The following is a 23,870-nucleotide window of genomic DNA, read 5'->3' on the forward strand; positions in this document are numbered from 1 at the left end:
GAAGTCTACACTTCACATGTTCTCCTGGCTGTATGAGCAGCGTAGAGCTATAGTGGAATACCAACTCCAACATGGGCGACGAAATGGGAGTCAGCCTCCTCAATTCTTTACAGAGGAGTGGACCTGGATGGCGGATATCTGCCAGGTCCTTGGAAACTTTGAGGAGTCCACCCTGATAGTGAGCGGCGATGCTGTAATCATTAGCGTCACCATTCCCCTGCTATGCCTTTTGAGAAGTTCCCTGCAAAGCATGAAGACTGATGCTTTGCAGGCAGAAACGGAGGTGGGGGAAGACAGTATGTCACTGGATAGTCAGAGCACCCTCATGTCTATATCTTAGCGCATGGAGGAGGAGGAGGGGGAGGAGCCTAAGGAGGAAGAGACAGCTGGGCCCACTGTAGAGGGTACCCATGCTGCTTGCCTCTCATCCATTCAGCGTGTATGGCTTCAGGAGGAGGAGGAGGAGGAGGAGGAGGATACTCAAAGTGATCTTCCTAGAGAGACAGCCATATGTTGCGTACAGGTACCCTGGCACACATGGCTGACTTTATGTTAGCATGCCTTTCTCGTGACCCTCGTGTTAAACGCATTCTGGCCACTACGGATTACTGGGTGTACACACTGTTTAACCCACGGTATAAGGAGAACCTTTCCACTCTCATTCCCGAAAAGGAAAGGGGTTTGAGAGTGATGCAATACCACAGGGCCCTGGTGGACAAACTGATGGTAAACTTCCCATCTGACAGTGCTAGTGGCAGAAGGCGCAGTTCCGAGGGCCAAGTAGCAGGGGAGGCGCGGAAATCAGGCAGCATGCTCAGCGCAGGCAGGGGAACACTCTGCAAGGCCTTTGCCAGCTTTTTGGCTCCCCAGCAAGACTGTCTCACACCTCCCCAGTACAGGTTGAGTCGGAGGGAGCACTGTAAAAAGATGGTGAGGGAGTACGCAGCCGATCGTACCACCATCCTCCGTGACGCCTCTGCTCCGTACAACTACTGGGTGTCAAAGCTGGACATGTGGCCCGAACTCGCGCTGTATGCCCTGGAGGTGTTGGCGTGCCCTGCGGCTAGCGTCTTGTCAGAGAGAGTGTTTAGTGCGGCTGGGGGAATCATCACAGATAAGCGTACCCACCTGTCAACTGACAGCGCCGACAGGCTTACACTCATAAAGATGAATAAAGCCTGGATTTCCCCAGACTTCTCTTCTCCACCAGCGGACAGCAGCGCTACCTAAAGACTTTTGTCAATCTGTGTATGATATTCGTCCTCCTCCTCCTGAAACCTCTCGTAATCACCGCGAACGGGCAATTTTTCTGTGGGCCAAAGGCTTTTCTAAATAATATTTATCTGTTTCAATTCTCATTAAAGCATTGAAACTTCCACCTGAACCAATTGTTTTTTAGACTGGGCTGCCTCTAGGCCTAGTTAAAAAGTAAGCCACAGTACGTTAAGCGATTAATGGGTTTCACCTGCCCTCTGGGTTGGGCATGGGCAATTTTTCTGGGGTACATTTGTACTGTCAGTACAACAATTTTTTCGGGCCCTCGCCTACAATGTAATCCAAGTAATTTTTATGGGCTTCGCCTGCACTCATGGTACACCACTGTGTCTGGGGTTGGCCTACACTTTTGCTACAGAAATGTAACTCTGTTCTGCCTACCTCTACTTCTGCCACAGTAATGCTACAGGGGTCTGACTATACTTCAGCAACAGAAATGTTACTTTGGTCTGCCGATACTTCTGCTCCTGAAATGTTACCTTGGTTGGTGTATACTGTTACTACTGTAATTTTACTAATACTGGGCTCTGCCCATAATGCTTCAACGGAAATGTTACTGGGGCAGGTCTATACTGCTAAAACAGAAATGTAACAAATAGTGGGCTCTGCCCATACTGCTTCTACGTTAATGTTACTGGGGCCTGTCTATACTGCTACTACTAAAATCTTATCAGTACTATGCTCTCCCTACACTGCTGCCAGGGAAATGTGAATCTGCTGCTTTGCCCATACTGCTTCTACGTTACTGTTACTGGGGTCTGACTATACTGCTACTACTGAAATGTTACAAATGCTGTGCTCTTCCTACATTGCTGCCAGGGAAATGTGAAACTGCTGCTTTGCCCACACTGCTTCTACGTAAGTGTTACTGGGGCCTGTCTATACTGCTACTACTGAAATGTTACAAATACTTTGCTCTCCCTACACTGCTGCCAGGGAAATGTTTATCTGCTGCTTTGCCCATACTGCTTCTACATAAGTGTTACTGGGGTCTGACTATACTGCTACTACTGAAAAGTTACAAATGCTGTGCTCTCCCTGCACTGCTGCCAAGGAAATGTGAATCTGCTGCTTTGCCCATACTGCTTCAACGTTACTGTTACTGGGGTCTGTCTGCACTGCTGGAACTGAAATGTGACTGGGGCATGTCGCAACTGATACTACTGAAATGTTACAGGGGTCTGTCAGTACTGCTGGAACTGAAATGTTACTGGGGTCTGTCTAGACTTATACTACTGAACTGTTACTGGGGTCTGTCTATACTGATACTACTGAAATGTTACTGGGGTCTGTGTATACTGCTGCAAATTAAATGTTAGTGGGGTCTGTCGTCACTGCTGCCAATGAAATGTTACAGGGGTTTGTGCATACTCTTACTGCTGAAATGTTACTAATTCTCGGCTCTGCCTATACTGCTGCTACTGCAATGTTACAGGGTAGTGGAAACGGAGGCTTCCCAAAGACATGATGGTGGCGAGGCCGCGCTACTAGGTTCCACAGGCTCAACAACTTTTCAGCGATGCGGTCACTGGGAAGGTGCATATAACCACGGATACGGGGACAGGACACGTACCGCCTCAAAAACTTCCCCGTCCTCCTCCTCCAACAATGAAAACATACTTGGCCGAAGCCCACCTGTATTTAATCAGACGTTAGCTCTGCTGTCCAGGGCACTGCAATGGGATCTATTTATGTACCGTCAGTGGGTTCCAGGGAGCCACCCATGCTGTGGGTCCACACGGAGTTCACATTAGGGAGATGTACCTGCCTGTGTCTATGTATTAAAAACCCCGGTCAGACTGGGGCATGCAGTGTGGGCCGAAGCCCACCTGCATTTAATCTGACGTTACCTCAGCAGTGCTGGGCAATGCAATGGGATTTATTTATGTACCGCCGGTGGGTTCCAGGGAGCCACCCATGCTGTCGGTCCACACCGACTGCACAATTGTACCTGCCTGTGTTGACTTATAAAAACCCCGGTCTGACTGGGGCAGGCAGTGTGGGCTGAAGCCCACCTGCATTTAATCTGACATTACCTCAGCTGTGCTGGGCAATGCAATGGAATTTATTTATGTACCGCCGGTGGCTTCCTGGGAGCATGCTGTCGGTCCACATGGAGTTCTACCTGCCTGTGTCTACTTATAAAGAACCCCAGTCTGACTGGGGCATGCAGTGTGGGCCGAAGCCCACCTGCCTTTAAACTGATGTTAGCTCTGCTGTCCAAGGCACTGCAATGGGATATATTTATGTACCGCCGGTGGGTTCCAGGGAGCCACCCATGCTGTCGGTCCACAGGGACTTCACATAGGGGATTTGTACCTGTCTGTGTCTATGTATTAAAAACCCCGGTCAGGTTGGGGCATGCAGTGTGGGCCGAAGCCCACCTGCATTTAATCTGACGTTACCTCAGCTGTACTGGGCAATGCAATGGGATTTATTCATGTACCACCGGTGGCTTTCTGGGACCCACCCATGCTGTCGGTCCACACGGAGTTGTACCTGCCTGTGTCTACTTATAAAGAATCCCAGTCTGACTCGGGCATGCAGTGTGGGCCGAAGCCTACCTGTATTTAATCTGATGCTACCTCAGCTGTGCTGGGCACTGTAATGGGATATATTTATGTACCGCCGGTGGGTTCCAGGGAGCCACCCATGCTGTGGGTGCACACGGAATTCCCATTGCGGAATTGTACCTGCCTGTGACTATTTATAAAAAACCCCGGTCAGACTGGAGCATGCAGTGTGGGCCGAAGCCCACCTGTATTTAATCTGACGTTAGCTCTACTATCCGGGACACTGCATTGGGACAAACTACAGGAGCAATACAGCGCTAATGAGACGTGCACAGCTACGCTAGCATTGGAGTCCGCTGTAGGCCCGCGATTGCTGAGGGTTTGTGCAGAGGCCTATGTCCTGGGTGCAGTGAAAGTCTGCTTCCTGCCAACGATTGCTGAAGCTGTGGGCCAAGGCCTATGTCGTGGGCGCAGTGCAAGTCTGCCATGTTTGGCCGCTCAGATCAATTTTTTGTTCATGTCTTGGGTTTCCTAGGACCCACCTATGCTGTTGGTGCAAACTTAGTTCCCATCGCGGTGTTTGACCTGTCTGGCACAAAGACACTGACTGACTTGGGTAGAGGGCAGAGCGCTGACGGCTTTCCCCTTGCAGTGTGGATTGAGCTATGCGACACCTTGACAGAATGAATACTGTGTGGCACATGGATTCCTCATTGCTATGTCCACGTTTGCAGCTCCTGACGGAGGTGGCACAGGATTGGATTTCTCACTGCTTCTGTACAGCATTGTGGGCTATCGCCTCGCCCCTTTTAAAGAGGGTCGCTGCCTGGCTCTGCCAACCCTCTGCAGTGTGTGCCTCCGGTTCCTCCTCATGGCAGACGCACTTATAAATAGACATGAGGGTGGTGTGGCTATGAGGCCAGCGTGTGGCATGAAGGCAGCTGAAGGCTGCGCAGGGACACTTTGGTGTGCGCTGTGGACACTGGGTCGTGCGGGGGGGTTGGGCAGCATGTAACCCAGGAGAAGAGGCAGCGGTGTGTCCCGCAGGCAGTGCTTGTGCTTAGTTGGAGGTAGTGTGGTGCTTAGCTAAGGTGTGGCTTACTAATGAGGGTTTGTCCAAAGTAAAAATTGTTAGGGTTGGGGCACTCTTGCCGCTATTGTGGCTTAATAGTGAGACCTGGGAACCTGAAATGCAGCCCAGCATGTTGCCCCTCGCCTGCCCTATCCGTTTCTGTGTAGTTTCCATCACTTTCTTGGGTTTTGCAGATTTTCACCAATGAAAACCGTAGAGAGCATCGGCGATATACAAAAATGCTCGAGTCGCCCATTGACTTCAATGGGGTTCGTTACTCGAAACGAACCCTCGAGCATCGCGGAAAGTTCGACTCGAGCAACGAGCACCCGAGCATTTTGGTGCTCACTCATCTCTAATTGGGATGCAGGCATTGAGATATAAGCCCTTCCCTGTAAATCATCCCTTCCCAGAATTCAATGAACGGCTGAGTGCTGCCTGTGATTGGCTACCCGCTCAGCCAATCAGACACAGCCCTTACAGGAGACGAGGATTTTTAAATCCCTAACAGGAAAAGAAGCTGCAGAAGAGCAGTAAAGTGTTGGGGAGCCAGCGCCTGACAGCAGCAGAGAGATGATTTTTTTTTTTACAGCAGCTTGGGATGATTTTCAGGGGAGGGATTATATTTCAAGCCCCTCCCTGAAAATAACTGTGCAGTTTGCCTGCATCCCATTGAAAGTAGCGAGATGGCATGGCGGTCCTTTGCCACAGCTGTCACAGCTGTGTCAGGGGATTCCTTCATACCTGCGGGGAGTCCCCTTGTCACTGAACACTGACAGTGCTGTCACAGTATTCAATGATGAGGAGACTCGCTGCAGGGAATCTTTCCACGCAGCACAGAGCTTCCTGATGCACAGATGTCCTATCTTTTGCAGGTGCCAGTATTTTGCACCTGTAAAGGACGGACATGTGAACACACCATAGGAAACCAATGGTTCTATCAAACGCACTTATTTTTGCGTACATAGGCGCACAAAAAAACGCTTGTCTGACTTCGCCCTCGGACGCACTTTTTTCCGCCAGTCAGTGTGTCTTATAAAGCAAACGTACCGGAATTCAAGCTGTCCGGCACTAGTGTAGGATCGCATGCCAACAGCAGGGCAAGTTTGAAGTTCTCTATCTCCTCTGCACTGCCGCTCGTACCTACTGCTGATTGGTGGTGAGCGTTGGCAGGAAGAGGCATTTTCCAGTAGAATAATGCTTGGCCGCACACAAGGGGATCACAGGAAACCTCCACAACAATATCCCACTTTTGTAGCCGCCTGGTCACCAGATTTATCACCAAAAGAACATATATGGGGCCATCTGGGATGTTAACTTCCACATCTTGAATCCCAGCTAGAGGCAGTGCAACAGGGTCCTAGAGCCTCCATGCCCGCCCGTATCACATCTTGTATCCCAGCTATAGGATGCCCAACAGAGTACTAGAGCCTCCATGCCCACCCGTATCACATCTTGTATCCAAGCTAGAGATGGTACAACAGGGTACTAGAGCCTCCATGTCTGCCTGTATCACATCTTGTATCCAAGCTATAGGCGGTCCAACAGGCTACTAGAGCCTCCATGCCCCCCGTATCACATCTTGTATCCAAGCTATAGGCGGTCCAACAGGGTCCTAGAGCCTCCATGCCCCCCGTATCACATCTTGTATAGATTAATTACATGTATAGACCAATACTATAAATAGTTTTCAAAGCTTTAAAACCAACTAAAGCTAATCGTTTGGGTATATTTTACAGCTCAGTCTGTCAATAGGCCGGGGAGGGGAGCCATGATGCACAGCATCTCTACGCATTTCAGCAGTGTTGTCCAAACAAGCGCTAATAATTCTTGGAGTAGGAATTTGAGGTTAGCGCGGTAGAACAGTAAAATTTCCCGAAAACATGAGTTTTTCTGGGCTCTGTTCCCTTGTTTTAAGTATTTAGTCTAAGTAGTGCTTATTGAAAATGTGCGCAGTACTTAAAGGAGTTATCCACTTTAGACAACCTATTCCACATATGTTATTCGGGAATTCAGAGTTAAATCCATCCAGAATGCTTATCTCCTAGCCAGAGGGGTGAGCTACAAAGAGCATCCCAGCTTTGGAGGATCTGCCCTGCTTTAAGCAGACAATCCATTGTTTTGAAAACGTCTCTTTAAAGGGATAATCCAGAGATTGGGCAAAATTGTCCTCATTGTTCCACTTATTGTCGTTATTCCAAACATCCTCGTATGCTGTGAGCTGCTTAAGAAAACAGCAGGTGACTGGGGACAGGAGGTAGGAGAGTGGGAGGGAAAGTAGGTGAGCGAGCCAAGGGGGGGCGGAGCTTAGGACAGGATGTGGAAAGGAGGGAGCGGAAGAAGGGAAGCAGAAGAAGAAAGACACGAGGAGAAGAGGTGATCTGTGAACGGAGAAGACGGCAGTGAAAGAAGATAAAGAAAGATTAGAAGCAGAGCAGCTGAACGAGAGCGGGGAAGAGACCAGGTGAAGAGACAAGCAGCACAGCAGAAGTCAAGCGGTTGCAGCATCGGACGTGCAGCGGGGAAGAAGAAAGAAAGGCGATCGGAGGGCTGTAAGTTAGCAAAAGAGTGAGAAGTCCCAAGACAGATGGAAGATTTGCAGAGGATGATCCGGGAGGCTATCGACCGCGATGGAGCCGGGTGGCTGGAGGAACTCCTAGGCAGCTGCAGGTCGGGATCGGAATCCGGAAGGCGGGGGGAGCCAGCAGTTCAGGAGCCGGCAGCAGGAGACAAATCAGCGCAAGAGGGGGATGCCGGGCGAGGACGCCCGAAGAGAAGGAAGAACCCTCCCGCGAGGCTCAGCCCGAGCCCCGCGGCAAAGAGGAGCAGCCGAGGCGGCGAGAAGACAGCGGGGACAGTTCGCGCCACACAGAAAAAGGCGCCAAAGTCAAATCGCGCGGCGGGAGGAACGCCCGTCGCCGACCAGCGGTCACTGCCGAGTGGCAGTCCGCTGGGATCGGGATTACAAACGGCGGCATCGTCGGGGTGCCCCGGCCCGAGGGACCAGCGCGTGGCAGGGCGCACGGCAGTGGAGCATAACTCGGGACAGAGTCAGCAAGGAAGGAGAGCGGCGCGCGGCGGTGCCCCGCAGGAGCGCAGGAGAAGACAAGATGGCGGCGCGAGCGTTCAGCAGGCGCAGGTAGGACAGACAGGGACGGGTATGAGAGGTGCAAGGGAACGAGGGGGGGGAGGCAACGAGGTAGCAGGCCACAGCAGGATCAGAGTAGAGGGGGGGGGAGGGAGAGTTATAGCACGTCTTCTAGTGCAGTTAGCAGCGCGGATAGCAGGAGAGGTAGCAGGCAGGGTAGCGGGGGCAGGGGTTTTGAAACGGATGGTAGCGCTAGTTTGTTTTCAGACAGCCCACCACAGGGCCCTACGCCTGGGGGCTACACAGATCTCCCACCCTCGCAAGGCTACGGCAGACAACTCTCGCGGCATCAAGTTGCGGCCACTGCGTTCCCACGCGGTGCCGCGGCGTGCAGTCGTGACAGTTACGGGGCGCTTAGTAACCCGCCCCCACAGCAGCAGCATGATGGCGCACGCTCAACATCGCAGAGGTTCTGCTACGTTAACCCACGTTTCGTGGAGGCTCTCTCTTCAGGTGGAGGAGAGTCATCATATAGCTACGTTAGTCGCGCTAGCAAGAACAGGCAAGGCCAGGGCGCTAAGCGGAGGCAGAGGGAGAGAGCTAGAAGGGAGAGGTATCAGCGCAGGCGCGATAGCGAGCAGGCCAGGCTAGTGGCGGAGGCCAGCGGCATCAGGGCAAGAACAGGTAGAGAGACCGTAGGCGAAGGGTTCCGCGGTCCTGAGCAGCGGCACCAGACGGGAACTTACCGCCAGGCGGACATCTTGCCAGAGACTCAGAACACCAGGGATTGCATACGCCACAGGAGGCGGGATGTTACGCAGGAGCGGCCGGAGCTGGGCCACCTTGGTACAACACAGGAAACGAGGGCTCGCAGGGCTCCGCACGTGAATTCGCGGCAATCAGCAGCCCTCGGGGGCAGAAGCCCAGGAGGAAGCCCGGCAAGGTCCACCCCCTTGGCGACGCCGGAGGACAGGCATGCCGGTGAGTCCAACTACTTAAATGCTTGGAATAATGTGTTGGATCCCGCCAGGGTGGCGGAGAAATGTGATTTAGTTACGGTATTGAGATCGCTGTTGAGCAGAGTGGATAATAAGGATGGTGTGTCAGAGTCCTGTGGTTCCCCAGGGGGCGCGGGCCCGCCGGTGGGGCAGGAAGGTGGTAGCTCAACAGCCGGTGGTGATGTGGACCCTATGGAGGGTTTGAGATATGCGGACTCGCTGTTTTGTGGTGTCGCCCCTTTGGGGGTCGGTTTGTCGGATGATGTGGTGGAAAAAATACGGAAAGGTATATACGTGGATATATGGTCCTTGCTGTCGGCGGACCACGTGATGGTTGACAAGGAAAGGGTTACGGAGCGTGGTGCGGACAGGAAGCCGAAAGTGGCTAAAACGTTCGCCAACTGGTTACAGGCTTATACAGTGTTGGCGTACGTAGTATGCCAACAACAGCCTAAAAAAGGCCCTGAGATGTTGGTGTACCTAAACACAATTTTTAGTGCATATAAGCTACATGGCGGCGCTGCGTGGTGGCGTTACGACGAGGATTTTCGTCGGAGGATTTCGGGCATTAATCACATAAGTTGGGCGTCAAAAGCGACGGATGTCTGGATACAACTCATCCTAGCACAGCGCCCGCAAAAAATGACATTTCAGGGAGGAGCCGTGGGGGGCGGGCAACAGCCTCCTGCGGCCTCCTCAAGACCCAATGGCACTTGTTGGCTCTACAATGAGGGCCATTGCAGGTTCTATGCCACCTGCAAGTTCAGACACGAGTGTTCTGTCTGTGGGGGCCAACACGCGGCGGTGCGATGCTTTAGGAAGCAAAGAGCAGCAGGCGCCGGAGCTGGCGCCAGCGGAGCACCGAACACCGGTGAAAAGCCAGTACCTCTCCCTGTGGCTAGACAAATATCACAGGAAGGAGGAAGCAAGAATCCTTAGACAGGGTTTTGCAGAAGGCTTCGGTATACCGTTTACGTTTCAGCCCGCGTCCACGTGGTGTCCGAACCTAAAATCAGCGACGGATAATTTAGAACTAGTCAAAGAAAAAGTACTGAAAGAAGTAGCAGCGGGCCGCATGGCAGGCCCCTTTGCTGAACCGCCTTTCCCCAATTTGCGGGTCTCCCCATTGGGGCTTGTCCCCAAGAAGGAGCCCGGAAAATTTCGTTTGATACATCATTTATCATTCCCAAAAGGGGAGTCGGTAAATGATGGGATATCGAAGGAGGAAGCGTCGGTAGTTTATGCTTCTTTTGACCAAGCAGTAGCGCTGGTAAGAAAAGCGGGAAGGCGGGCGCAATTAGCAAAAGCTGATATCGAATCCGCCTTCCGCCTCCTCCCGATACATCCAGATTGTTTTCATTTACTCGGATGCAAAGTGGACAATCAATTTTTCTTTGACATGTGTTTGCCGATGGGCTGCTCAATTTCATGTTACTACTTCGAGCTGTTCAGCTCCTTCCTGGAGTGGATGCTTAAGTATGAAACGGGCATCTCATCGGTGACGCATTACCTTGATGATTTTTTATTCATAGGTACGGAAACATCCGGCGCGTGCTCCTTGTTGTTAAACACGTTCCGAAAATTGATGTCGCTCGCGGGGGTCCCATTGTCTGAAGAGAAGACAATGGGCCCAGTCAACAGATTGATTTTCCTGGGGATCGAGATCGATACCGAGGAAATGGTTTTCAGGTTACCACTGGAAAAAATCGCGCGGCTTCGGCAGACGGTAAACGAGATTGCGAGCTGTAAGAAGGCCACGTTACGCCAAGTGCAGGTCTTATTGGGTTTATTAAACTTTGCTTGCAAAGTGATTCCCATGGGCCGCGTTTTTTCCAGGCGTCTTTCCCTTGCGACGGTAGGCATAAAAGAGCCACATCACTTCATAAGGATCTCGCAAGGAATCAAAAGGGATCTCCATATTTGGAGAGTTTTCCTGGAATCCTTTAACGGGCAAGTGGTGTGCCCTAAGGAGGAGTGGTTGGGCCCCGACCTCTGCTTGTTTGCGGATGCAGCAGGATCGGTGGGTTTCGGGGTGATTTTCCGGAACCACTGGTGCAGGGAACCCTGGCCAGTATCCTGGCTGGAAAAAAGTTGGAACAGAAACATTACGCTCTTGGAGTTTTTTCCGCTGGTGGTAGCGTTGGAATTATGGGGCGAAGAGCTCCAGGATCATAAGTTGTGTTTTTGGTCCGACAATGCGGCGGTGGTGGAGATAATTAACAGGCAGTCCGCGGCTTCCCTGCCGGTACTGGTACTGTTGAGACACGTGGTTTTGAGGTGTTTGCAGCGGAACATATATCTACGCGCAAAGCATGTACCGGGTTACAAGAACATGGCAGCTGACGCACTCTCTCGTTCGCAGATGGAGCGTTTCAGGGAGCGGCATCCACAGGCGGACGCCGAGGGCGTACGCTGCCCGCCTTTCTTGTGGAAGCTGGCCGAGCAGAGTTGCTGAAGCTAGTTGAGACATCCGTAGCGGCGGGAACGTGGAAGCAGTACAATGCGGTTTGGCAGAAGTGGGTGAATTGTGCGGGGGGCCGCATGGTACAGGGTGAAAGGGCGCGCGCGGTGACGCTGGACATGTTAGCGGCGTTGCGGAAAAGCAAGGCGTCAGTCGACGTGGTCAAGAAACATCTTGCTGGTGTTGCCTTTTTATTAAAACTCCACAGCTTGGTAGACGTTACAAAGGAATTCGTTTTCCGGCAGATTGTCCGGGGGTGGAAAAAAGAAAAGGCCCAGGTGGACACCCGCCGTCCAATAACTTACCCAGTTTTGTGTAGGTTATTGGAGGTGTTGGAAGTCATTTGCACGGACTCGGCGGAAGCGTTACTATTCAGATCTGCATTTTTGCTGGCATTTTTTGCAGCCTTGAGAATAGGCGAGCTCGTGCCCGCCAGTAGATTCAAGGCGGGAGGGCTACACGACAACGACGTGATGATAGTAGAAGGGGCGCTACGAGTACGGATAAGAAAGTCGAAAACGGACGTGTACGGCAGAGGTGAGTGGGTATCCATCAGCCCGCTGGGCGCGCGTTGGTGCCCAGTCGCGACAGTAACATGTTATATGGCGTCCAGGCCTTCGGGCGAGCGGTTTTTGGTCCACGCGTCGGGTTTTCCCCTCACACGTTTTCAGGTTTCGGCTGTCTTGCGCAGGTCCCTACGGGCAGCAGGTTTCGACGCGTCTGATTTCGGTACGCACTCGTTTAGAATTGGCGCAGCCACATCGGCCGATGCGGGCGGTATGAGCGAAGAAGGGTTAAAGAGACTGGGGAGGTGGAAGTCTCAGGCGTACAAGTCCTACGTTAGGCCGGATCTAATGGTTGGGAACGTTCATGGTCAGTTGTGTTAGCGTTTTTTAAAAAAAAAAAAATCTTTTGTTTGTGCTCAAGAAGAGATCGTTGCCCTTGGAACTGTTTTTTGTTTTCTCAGTTATGGAGCCATGGAAGGTGCACATCGTGGGCCACTCATACATATATTGGGCCCAGAAGAGGGCGGCGGTACGGCCAATGGGATTGGACTTGGGCCTTACCGGAACGTCCGTAACCTGGCACGGCGTCCGGGGGCTAAAATGGCCGGACATGCTAAGACTCGTAGCGGACATTGGGAGGCGTAACCCCGGGAGAGTGGTTTTGGTCGTCCACGCGGGGGGTAACGACCTCGGCAGTTTGAAGACCAGGGACCTTCTGGTCTTAATGAAGCAGGACATTTTGCGTTTCCAGGAATGTTTCCACATGGTGACTATTGTTTGGTCGGACATCGTAGCCCGCAGGCATTGGAGAGGAGCAAAGAACATGGAGGCGATAGAGAAAAGCAGGAGATTTATTAACATGAAAATGTCTCAGTTTGTGCATTCCCTTGGGGGGGTGGCCGTGCGGCATTGGGAATTGGAGGATCAGGAAAAAGGTGCATTGAGGGAGGACGGCGTCCACCTCAATGAGCTAGGCTTAGACACGTTTCTATCAGGGATACAGGACGGAGTGGAAGTTGCACTGGCCAAGGTCGGTGGGGTGGGACGGAATGAGCCGAAGTAATTCGCCACATCCCGTGTGGCCCGGAAGTAGTCCATGCTGGGTTAGGGTTAGAGAGGAAGGTTCGCAAGCCCAAGGACCGGGGCTTACGAACGTCCTTGGCAGACGGTTTATGGACTGTAATATAGCAGCTTTGCAGCATGGATAGGGTTTTTCAGAAAAAGTTATGAACATTAATGTTATTTACAAGTTATTCAATAAAGCTGTGGCCTACCCCACGTTTTACAGCAAGAAGTGGTAGATGGTTATTTTGTAATTAGGTAAGCGAGCGGTTTAAGTAAGTTATTGTCCCCAGTCTCGTATGCTGTGAGCTGCTTAAGAAAACAGCAGGTGACTGGGGACAGGAGGTAGGAGAGTGGGAGGGAAAGTAGGTGAGCGAGCCAAGGGGGGGCGGAGCTTAGGACAGGATGTGGAAAGGAGGGAGCGGAAGAAGGGAAGCAGAAGAAGAAAGACACGAGGAGAAGAGGTGATCTGTGAACGGAGAAGACGCCCGCCCGCCCGGTAAGTAGGGTAGAGAGGTGGAGGGTGCAGAGTAGGTAGTTAGTTAGGAAGTCGTCACAGCTAGTGGTTGGCCCGGAAGTAGTCCATGCTGGGTTAGGGTTAGAGAGGAAGGTTCGCAAGCCCAAGGACCGGGGCTTACGAACGTCCTTGGCAGACGGTTTATGGACTGTAATATAGCAGCTTTGCAGCATGGATAGGGTTTTTCAGAAAAAGTTATGAACATTAATGTTATTTACAAGTTATTCAATAAAGCTGTGGCCTACCCCACGTTTTACAGCAAGAAGTGGTAGATGGTTATTTTGTAATTAGGTAAGCGAGCGGTTTAAGTAAGTTATTGTCCCCAGTCATCTAAATTGTCAAACTGAACTTTAGTACCTTTTTTTGCCGCCATGCTCTACCACTGCTAGCTTCAGATTAACACATTGTTACTTAAAATGGAAGGAGGACTGCAAAAACTACATCCCCCACAATGCCCCATTACCAGTTACTGACGTGGGCATTCATAACTGTACAGACTGGGTCAACAATACAGAATCTGAAGGCACTGAGCAGCCTGACCGGTAACAGCGGAGCGTACAGGCCGTAACTACTGGATACCAATGGAGAACCAAGGGGGGAGGTGGGGGGGAGGGGGGGGGCACCACGGGTAAAGCAATATCTCTGAAGCTTTGTAAAACAAGGTATAACATTATATTGCACAATTCTCTGTTATCACCTTATGAAGCATATAACTTTCACTTTGAATCACGGGAATACCTTTTTAAGCATTGCACAGTGCCCAATCACCCAAAATTACCCATCATTTTTACATAAAAAATCACCAGCCCTTCCCCCATCAATAAAGACTTGAACAAATTTGAAAGTCTCCATTGGTCTGTGTCTTTGCTGCCTTCTCTGAGACGGTCGTCAGGCACTTCTGCCTTTCAATGGTTACCAATCAATTGATTCTTTATTAATAGAGATGAGCGAGCACCAAAATGCTCGGGTGCTCGTTACTCGGGACGAAATTTTCGCAATGCTCGAGGGTTCGTTTCGAGTAACGAACCCCATTGAAGTCATTGAGTGACCCGAGCATTTTTGTATTTCGCCGATGCTCGCTAAGGTTTCCATGTGTGAAAATCTGGGCAATTCAAGAAAGTGATGGGAACGACACAGCAACGGATAGGGCAGGCGAGGGGCTACATGTTGGGCTGCATCTCAAGTTCACAGGTCCCACTATTAAGCCACAATATCGGCAAGAGTGGGCCCCCCCCCCCTCCCAACAACTTTTACTTCTGAAAAGCCCTCATTAGCAATGCATACCTTAGCTAAGCACCACACTACCTACAACAAAGCACAATCACTGCCTGCATGACACTCTGCTGCCACTTCTCCTGGGTTACATGCTGCCCAACCCCCCCCCCCCCACGACCCAGTGTCCACAGCGCACACCAAACTGTCCCTGCGCAGCCTTCAGCTGCCCTCATGCCACACCACCCTCATGTCTATTTATAAGTGCGTCTGCCATGACGAGGAACTGCAGGCACACACTGCAGAGGGTTGCCACGGCTAGGCAGCGACCCTCTTTAAAAGTGGTGGGGCGATAGCCCACAATGCTGTACAGAAGCAATGAGAAATATAATCCTGTGCCACCGCCATCAGGAGCTGCACACGTGGGCATAGCAATGGGGAACCTATGTGCCACACACTATTCATTCTGTCAAGGTGTCTGCATGCCCCAGTAAGACTGGTAATATGTACCTTAGCAGTAACCGCGTTGGTGGTAATGTGGTGGTGACTGCGGACCTAGTAGCGCGGTTGTATTTTGTTGGTTTTCGGAATGTGGCCAGGATTAAGTTGGCCATGGTGGGGGATGTTTTTGAGGCACTACGTGTCCTCTCCACGTGTCCGTGGTTATATGCACCTTAACAGTAACCGCGTTGGTGGTAATGTGGTGGTGACTGCGGACCTAGTAGCGCGGTTTTATTTTGTTGGTTTTCGGGATGTGGCCAGGATTAAGTTGGCCGTGGCGGGGGATGGTTTTGAGGCACTACGTGTCCTCTCCACATGTCCGTGGTTATATGCACCTTAACAGTAACCGCGTTGGTGGTAATGTGGTGGTGACTGCGGACCTAGTAGCGCGGTTTTATTTTGTTGGTTTTCGGAATGTGGCCAGGATTAAGTGGGCCGTGGCGGGGGGATGGTGGGGGGGCTCTCTTGTTGTGTCGGTAAAGGTGAAATTCTTGGACTGCCACCAGACGAACCAATGCAAAGGCATTTGCCAAGAATGTTTTCATTGTTGGAGGAGGAGGGGGATGTTTTTGAGGCACTACGTGTCCGTGGTTATATGCACCTTAACAGTAACCGCGTTGGTGGGAAATGGCCTCGCTGCCATCATGTCTTTGTGAAGCCTCTGTTTCCACACCCCAGAGACATACCATTAGCAGCGGTATAGGCAGAGCCCATAATTCGTAACATTTCAGCCGTAGCATTAGGACAGGTCCCACTAACATATCACTAGCAGCATTATAGGGGGAGCACAGTATTAGTTCCATTTCAGTAATAGTAGCACTCAAGACAGGCCCCAGTAACAATTCCGAAGCAGCAGTATAGTGGGAGCGCAGTCTTCGTTCCATTTCAGTAATAGTAGCACTCAAGACAGGCCCCAGTAACAATTCCGAAGCAGCAGTATAGTGGGAGCGCAGTCTTCGTTCCATTTCAGTAATAGTAGCACTCAAGACAGGCCCCAGTAACAATTCCGAAGCAGCAGTATAGGAGGAGCATAGTCTAAGTTCCATTTAAGTAATTGTAGCAGCCTACACAGGCCCCAGGAACAATTCCGAAGCAGCAGTATAGTGGGAGCGCAGTCTTAGTTCCATTTCAGTAGCTGCAGTATAGCCAAGGCCCAAGTTACATTTATGTAGCTAAAGTGTAGGCCAACCCCACACACCTTTCTGTACCATAAGTGCAGGCGAAGAACATAGAAATTGCTATGATTACACTGTAGGTGAGGGCCCAAAAAAATTGGTGTACCAACAGTACTAATGTACCTCAGTAAAAATTGGCCATGCCCAACCAAGAGGTCAGCTGAAACCCATTAATCGCTTTGGTTAATGTGGCTTAAGTGGTAACTAGGCCTGGAGGCAGCCCAGTTTAACGAAAAATTGGTTCAAGTTAAAGTTCCAACGCTTTTAAGAGCATTGAAACGTATAAAAAATTTTTAGAAAAATTATGAGTGAGCCTTGTGGCCCTAAGAAAAATTGCCCGTTCAGCGTGATTACGTGAGGTTTCAGGAGGAGGAGCAGGAGGAGGAGGAGGAATATTATACACAGATTGATGAAGCAGAAATGTCCCCGTTTTGGATGGTAAGAGAGAACGATGCTTCCATCCGCGGGTGCAGCCTACGTATTGCTTAGGTATCGCAGCTGTCCGCTGGTGGAGAAGAGAAGTCTGGGGAAATCCAGGCTTTGTTCATCTTGATGAGTGTTAGCCTGTCGGCACTGTCGGTTGACAGGCGGGTACGCTTATCTGTGATGATTCCCCCAGCCGCACTAAACACCCTCTCCGACAAGACGCTAGCCGCAGGACAAGCAAGCACCTCCAGGGCATACAGCGCTAGTTCAGGCCACGTGTCCAGCTTCGACACCCAGTAGTTGTAGGTGGCAGAGGCGTCACGAAGGACGGTCGTGCGATCGGCTACGTACTCCCTCACCATCCTTTTACAGTGCTCCCGCCGACTCAGCCTTGACTGGGGAGCGGTGACACAGTCTTGCTGGGGAGCCATAAAGCTGTCCAGGCCCTTAAAGACTGTTGCACTGCCTGGGCTGTACATGCTGCTCGATCTCCGCACCTCCCCTGCTACCTGGCCCTCGGAACTGCGCCTTCTGCCACTAGCGCTGTCGTATGGGAATTTTACCATCAGCTTGTCAGCCAGGGTCCTGTGGTATAGCAACACTCTCGAACCCCTTTCCTCTTCGGGAATGAGAGTGGGAAGGTTCTCCTTATAGCGTGGGTCGAGCAGTGTGTACACCCAGTAATCCGTAGTGGCCAGAATGCGTGTAACGCGAGGGTCACGAGAAAGGCATCCTAACATGAAGTCAGCCATGTGTGCCAGGGTACCTGTACGCAACACATGGCTGTCCGCACTAGGAAGATCACTTTCAGGATCCTCCTCCTCCTCCTCCTCAGGCCATACACGCTGAAATGATGACAGGCAAGCAGCATGGGTACCATCAGCAGTGGGCCAAGCTGTCTCTTCCCCCTCCTCCTCATCCTCCTCATGCTCCTCCCCCTCCTCCTGAACGCGCTGAGATATAGACAGGAGGGTGCTCTGACTATCCAGCGACATACTGTCTTCCCCCGGCTCTGTTTCCGAGCGCAAAGCGGCTGCCTTTATGGTTTGCAGGGAACTTCTCAAGATGCATAGCAGAGGAATGGTGACGCTTATGATTGCAGCATCGCCGCTCACCACCTGGGTAGACTGCTCAAAGTTTCGAAGGACCTGGCAGATGTCTGCCAACCAGGCCCACTCTTCTGAAAAGAATTGAGGAGGCTGACTCCCACTGCGCCGCCCATGTTGGAGTTGGTATTCCACTATAGCTCTACGCTGCTCATAGAGCCTGGCCAACATGTGGAGCGTAGAGTTCCACCGTGTGGGCACGTCGCACAGCAGTCGGTGCACTGGCAGATTAAAGCGATGTTGCAGTGTCCGCAGGGTGGCAGCGTCCGTGTGGGACTTGCGGAAATGTGCGCAGAGCCGGCGCACCTTTACGAGCAGGTCTGACAAGCGTGGGTAGCTTTTCAGAAACCGCTGAACCACCAAATTAAAGACGTGGGCCAGGCATGGCACGTGCGTGAGGCTGCGAGCTGCAGATCCGCCACCAGGTTACGGCCGTTGTCACACACGACCATGCCCGGTTGGAGGCTCAGCGGCGCAAGCCAGCGGTCGGTCTGCTCTGTCAGACCCTGCAGCAGTTTGTGGGCCGTGTGCCTCTTATCTCCTAAGCTGAGTAGTTTCAGCACGGCCTGCTGACACTTGCCCACCGCTGTGCTGCCACGCCGCGCGACACCGACTGCTGGCGACGTGCTGCTGCGGCTGACACATCTTGATTGCAGATGGTTGCGGAGGAGGAGGAGGAGGAGGAGGGTGCTTTAGTGGAGGAAGCATACACCGCCGCAGATACCAGCACCGAGCTGGGGCCCGCAATTCTGGGGGTGGGTAGGACGTGAGCGGTCCCAGGCTCTGACTCTGTCCCAGCCTCCACTAAATTCACCCAATGTGCCGTCAGGGAGATGTAGTGGCCCTGGCTGCCTGTGCTTGTCCACGTGTCCGTTGTTAAGTGGACCTTGGCAGTAACCGCGTTGGTGAGGGCGCGTACAATGTTGCGGGAGACGTGGTCGTGCAGGGCTGGGACGGCACATCGGGAAAAGTAGTGGCGACTGGGAACTGAGTAGCGCGGGGCCGCCGCCTCCATCATACTTTTGAAGGACTCCGTTTCCACAACCCTATACGACAGCATCTCAAGGCTGATAAATTTGGCTATGTGGACGGTTAACGCTTGAGCGTGCGGGTGCGTGGCGGCGTAATTGCGCTTGCGCTCAAACACTTGCGCTAGCGACGGCTGGACGGTGGGGTGCAAGACATTGGTGGATGGGGCCGAGGACAGCGGAGGTGAGGGTGTGGGTGCAGGCCAGGAGACGGTAGTGCCTGTGTCCTCAGAGCGGGGTTGGATCTCAGTGGCAGGTTGGGGCACAGGGGGAGAGGCAGCGGTGCAAACCGGAGGCGGTGAACGGCCTTCGTCCCACCTTGTGGGGTGCTTGGCCATCATATGTCTGCGCATGCTGGTGGTGGTGAGGCTGTTGGTGGTGGCTCCCCGGCTGATCTTGGCGCGACAAAGGTTGCACACCACTGTTCGTCGGTCGTCAGGCATCTCTGTGAAAAACTGCCAGACCTTAGAGCACCTCGGCCTCTGCAGGGTGGCATGGCGCGAGGGTGTGCTTTGGGAAACAGTTGGTGGATTATTTGGTCTGGCCCTGCCTCTACCCCTGGACACCGCACTGCCTCTTGCAACCTGCCCTGCTGCTGCCCGTGCCTCCCCCTCTGAAGACCTGTCCTGTGTAGGCTTTGCACACCAGGTGGGGTCAGTCACCTCATCGTCCTGCTGCTCTTCCTCCGAATCCTCTGTGCGCTCCTCCCTCGGACTTACTGCCCTTACTACTACCTCACTGCAAGACAACTGTGTCTCATCGTCATCGTCCTCCTCACCCACTGAAAGGTCTTGAGACAGTTGCCGGAAGTCCCCAGCCTCATCCCCCGGACCCCGGGAACTTTCCAATGGTTGGGCATCAGTGACGATAAACTCCTCTGGTGGGAGAGGAACCACTGCTGCCCAATCTGAGCAGGGGCCCGAGAACAGTTCCTGGGAGTCCGCCCGCTCCTGAGCATGTGTCATTGTAGTGGAGTGAGGAGGCTGGGAGGAAGGAGGAGTAGTAGCCAGAGGATTTGGATTTGCAGCACTGGACGGCGCAGAACTGTGGGTGGATGATAGCTTGCTCGAAGCACTTTCTGCCATCCACGACAGGACCTGCTCACACTGCTCATTTTCTAATAAAGGTCTCCCGCGTGGACCCATTAATTGGGCGATGAATGTGGGGACGCCAGAAACGTGCCTCTCTCCTAATCGCGCAGCAGTCAGCTTCGATACACCTTGATCAGGAGCTCGCCCTGTGCCCACACCCTCACTTGGGCCTACGCGTCCTCGGCCACGTCCACGTATTGATCCCTGTTGTAGGAATCTTTCTCAAGCAAACACAGAAACCAAAGTGCTGTCACTATATACAAGTCTAAAAAGGTCAGCCCCCTACATCAGCCTATCCTGGAGAAGTCACACAAGTGAGAGTATGTGTGTTTAAAGAGAAACCTCTTAACCGACAGAATTTGTGTACTGATATACTCTGTAAACCGACAGGTCAAAACAACCTCCTCATGTTTGATAGTTGCCATCCACGGAGGATGATTGAGTCACTGCCAGCGAGCCAACTATTACGTGTTCGTCGCATCACTCATGATGAGAAACTAGACATGAGGCTAGAGGAAATGAGCAGACGGTTTCTAATGAGGGGTTATCCACAAGATCTGGTTTGAACATCCACCATAAAAGTGAAGGGCATCTCACGTGACGATTTGATGACCCCGAAGGCACAACCAGAAAAAATGTTGAGAATTCCATTTGTTTCAACCTATGGTCTAGAGAGTAAGTCCATTTCTAAAATTGTTAGAAAGTATTGGCATATACTTACAAAGAACTGCCCTCAGATTGGGGAATGGAAATAGCCTCCACTCATGTCTTATAGAAGAGCCTCTAACCTGAGGGATAAGCTTGTACATGCACATGAGACTACACCTGGTACATCCGAACAAACACTCTTGGCCCCATTAAAATCTGGAAATTTCCCTTGTGTGAACTGTTCATACTGCAATAACCTCATTTGTGGGGACACCTTTTTTCATCCACGGACGGAAAGAAAATATAAATTCAGAGATTGGTACTCATGCGAATCTGCATTTGTAATATATGCAATCACATGTCCATGTGGACTTATATACATAGGTGAAACCACGAATGGGGTTAGAGTACGCATTACGGCGCATAACAGCATGATTCGGGCGCGCAAACAGGATTTGACCGTACCTCAACATTGCGCACTAATTGGGCATACTGTAAGCCAATTTAAATTTTGGGTCATCGACCAAGTCCCTAAATCCATCAGGGGTGGTGACCGGGAGAAACTATTAAGGAAAAAGGGGCTTCAATGGATTTTTAATAGAGATGAGCGAGCATACGCTCTAAGGGCAATTGCTCGACGAGCATTGCCCTTAGCAAGTACCTGCCCGCTCGGGAGCAAAGATTCAGCTGCCGGCGGCGGGCGGGGAGCAGTGGGGGAGAGCGGGGAGGAACGGAGGGGAGGTCTATCTCCCCCCTGCTCATGGCCACAACTCACCTGTCACCTGCGCCGGCAGACGAACCTTTTCTTCCGAGCGAGGAGATACTCGCTAAGGACAATGCTCGATCGAGTAATTGTCCTTAGGGATATACTCGCTCATCTCTAATCTTTAATCTTGAGACGGTGACTCCTAACAGGTTATCTTTAGATGACAATTTTACCCCTTTTATTTAAATGTATCTGAATATTCTCGTTGCTCTTGTCATTTCCTTTTGTGTATTGTATTTTAGATCGCTGTCCCATGTATCAGTCTTACCTGAGTTTCTCATTATTTGTCTCTTCTTTTTCAGGCATGTGTAGTAGTGGGTAAAATCCCTGGCATCCTCTTCCTGCGTTTCCCTGTTGTGTTATTCCGGATATGATTTATTATATTTTTTTCTGCATAACGGATTTTTTCAGGCAAAATTATTTTACTTTAGGGGGACTACCCACTAGAGTTTTCTTTCACTGCGAAATTCGCAGCGTTTTTTTTTCTGCAGGGATCTATGGGACTTGTAATGTTAAAATCGCGATTTTAACATTACAAGTCCCATAGACCTCTGCAGAAAAAAAATGCTGCGAACTTCGCAGTGAAAAAAAACTGTAGTGGGCAGTCACCCTTAAAAAAATGTAATTTCCAGAAAGATTGACATTGTGTTACTTGTCTTGGATTAATAAATAAAATATACTTTGAAGCATATATGCTGTGATTCTTTGTATCAAGAGAGACCTCTATACACGTACAACATCTTTATGCATTATGGGTAAATTAATAGGCAAACGATACACAAGTGATAACACGATGTGATGTGGATAGAATGGGTATTGCCATAGACAGTGGTTATGTTCCGTTGGTTTAACAGGCTGAACCACATTGTACTATTAGTGAATGGACATGACACCGCTTAGCATTATAAGGGCTTAGTCACACGGGTGCATCGGCCGATGCGCCAATGTGACTGTGCCCTTACTGCAGAAAGAAGACGGCCGTACTTCAGGATGGACGACTCCCCGCAGTGCAGAAGAAAGAACACATGACCGGCAATGAAGCCGCTCACATGTTCTTTCCTCCGGCGCTGCAGAGAGACGTCCATCCTGAAATGTAGCCGTCTCTTTCCCGCAGTAACACGGGCGCCGATGCGCCCATACAACTAAGCCCTCACACGTTTGGCGGTTGCTTTCCGTCAGGGCAGTGGGCTGTCTTGCTGGTGGCTGCTGTGAGGAGCAACTTGCACGGAACTAAAATGAGCAGATGCGCATGTGGTTGATACTCAATACTTACACATATGGTTGGTGCCTGTTAAGATGGACGCCTGACGCTACGGAGTTATAACGCCAGTATTCTCATGAGTACGTGGGAATGTCGCATATGCGCAGTTGACTGATAGGCCCGACAAAATGCATAATGTGGCGGTTTGATTAGAAGACATGCGTACATTGAAAGCTATAGATATTATGGCAAACACAGTGTGTGGAGGCTGCGAGGTGAGACATAAAGGTTTCTCTTTAACCCCTGCTCGCTCCAGGGCGCACAGTTACATTCTGCAGCGTCGGACTATTTATGAAGCGAGATCATGGGGCGACCTCTTCATTTAGCGTGGGCGGCAGCTGTTTAATACAGCTGACACCCACGGGCAATAGCTGCAATAGGCACGGCCGATCGCGGCTAGTAACCCTTTAAAAGTTCTGACAGCGGCATTTAAATCCCCCGAATGATGTTCAGGGGTCCCAGACGCCACCCTCCCAAGATGAGATCACAGGGAGACGTGCAGGTGTCATGGCAGACGGGGGCTGTTTTAAAGCATTAAAGTTTAATTCACCCCCCTTTTGCCATATCTATAGTAAAAAAAAACCTAAATCATAAAACAAAAATACATATTTAATATCGCCAAGTCCGTAAAAGTCCGATCTATCAAAGTAGAGTATTATTTACCCCGTACGGTGAACGTCGTCTGAAAAAAAAGGAAGGCCAGAAATGCACCTTGAGTCACCCTGCCTCCCAGAGAAAAATGCAATAAAAAGCAATCAAAAAGTCGCACTGAAAGATGGCGGAATGTCATTTTTTTTCCCTTTTACTCCACATAGAATTTTTAAAAAATTTTTCATTGCATTATATGGTACATTAAATAGTACAATTAAAAAATACAACTCAGGGCTTATTCAGAAGTGCGTATATCAGTTAGGTTTTTACGCCCCGCCGATATACGCTGTCCCTTTCTGCAGGGGGAGGAGGTGGACTGGGCCAGGAACAATGCACTGAGCTCCCGCCCCCTGCCACTGTTTTCAATAGGAGGGGCGGTGGCGGAGCCAAGTTCCATCCCCTCCTTTTGCAAATAGTGGTGAGGGGGCCGGAGCTCAGTGCATTGTTCCCGGCCCAGTCCACCTCCTCCCCCTGCAGAAAGGGACAGCGTATATCAGCCCGGTGTGAAAACTT

The sequence above is a fragment of the Eleutherodactylus coqui genome, chromosome 12 (genome assembly GCF_035609145.1).
Source record: "Eleutherodactylus coqui strain aEleCoq1 chromosome 12, aEleCoq1.hap1, whole genome shotgun sequence".
In the NCBI taxonomy this organism is placed as follows: domain Eukaryota; kingdom Metazoa; phylum Chordata; class Amphibia; order Anura; family Eleutherodactylidae; genus Eleutherodactylus; species Eleutherodactylus coqui.